This window comes from Notechis scutatus, chromosome 3 (genome assembly GCF_049901735.1).
Source record: "Notechis scutatus isolate UNSWTSFEM ecotype Mainland chromosome 3, rNotScu1.2, whole genome shotgun sequence".
Taxonomy (NCBI): Eukaryota; Metazoa; Chordata; class Lepidosauria; order Squamata; family Elapidae; genus Notechis; species Notechis scutatus.
The window spans coordinates 104,815,478-104,816,889 of record NC_142011.1 but is presented as its reverse complement, the minus strand read 5'-3'; positions in this window follow the sequence as shown (position 1 = coordinate 104,816,889).

Below are 1,412 nucleotides of genomic sequence, written 5' to 3'. Positions count from 1 at the left end.
ATTCTGTTTCTTCCTTTTATCTTAAGTGTCTATCCATCTCAGCACATTCTAATCATTTTTTATTGCACTTTCATCTGTCGGGACCTTGTCATTTTTCCATTGTTGTGCAAACGCTATTCTTGCTGCCGTTACTACATGCAAAATTAAATATGTATTCCCTTTATTATACTGTTCTGGTAGTATACCCAGAGAGAATATTTCTGGTTTCAAATCTGTATATTGCTTTATCATTTTTCTAACAAGTATGTATTTTAGTCCAATATTTTTTTTGCCTTTGGACATGTCCACCACATATGATAATACGTTATCTGGTATATGGTTATACTTCCAACATTTAGCTGATAGATTTTCAGACATCTTTGCCAACCTCTTTGGTGGTAAATGCCATCTATAAAACATTTTGTATAAGTTTTCCTTATAATGTAAGTCGTTGACATTGTTAGCTTGCAATTTCTATCCCACAATTTCTGCCATTTATCGAATTCTATTGAATAACCAAAGTTTTTAACCCATCTTATTGTTTCTTTCACTTGCTGTTTTTCCATGTTAATTCTCAGTAAGTAGCTATATATATATTTTTAATTAATTTTTCATCTGTCCCTACCGTGTTTCTCATATAATAAGGCCGGGTGTTATTTTTTTTTGAGCCCCGAAAAAATGGCTAGGCCGTCTTTTCGGGGGTGACTTAATTCCCCCCCTTGCATCTTCGGGCGGGCGGGCAGCGACGGCTTGGATGTTGACCTCGGCATTGGTGGGGCACTTTGTATTGGGGTCAACGCAGGCAGCACCATATCCGGGTGTGCAACTAAAGTACTTCCTAACGGCAAGCCCCCCCACCATTCCCCCCCATTTTGCATGTTTTAATACAGGCCTTAATTTGGGGGGAGGGGCTTAATTTCATTTCATGCCTATAAAACATGCTGGGACTTCCTATTGGGGGAGGCCGTATTGTTGGAGAAACAGGGTAGTAATATCTGATCTAGTGACCACCATGCTAAATCAATCCCTTGATTAGTCAGTTCTTGTTTGGATTGAAGTTCCCCTTCATCATTCAAAATGTCCTTATACCTTACAATTTTTTCCATATTTATTATATTCAGATGTATCAGTGCCTCCATCGTGGAGAGCCAAACTGATATTTTCATATAATGTCTTTCTTTAATTTTCCCCCATACTAACAGTAGTGCATTTCTAACAAGGTGTCTTGGAAAGTATCCATGTATTTTATTTTTCTCATATCATAGAAAAACATGCCAGCCCAGTTGGAGATCATGTCTCTCCAAAGTTAATAATCTTTTATGCTTCAAATTTACCCATTCTTTCACCCAGGCAAGTGCAGAGGCCTGGTAATATAGCTTCCAATCTGGCAACCCAAAGCCCCCTTTAAGTTTAGTGTCCTGTAGCAGTTTCAA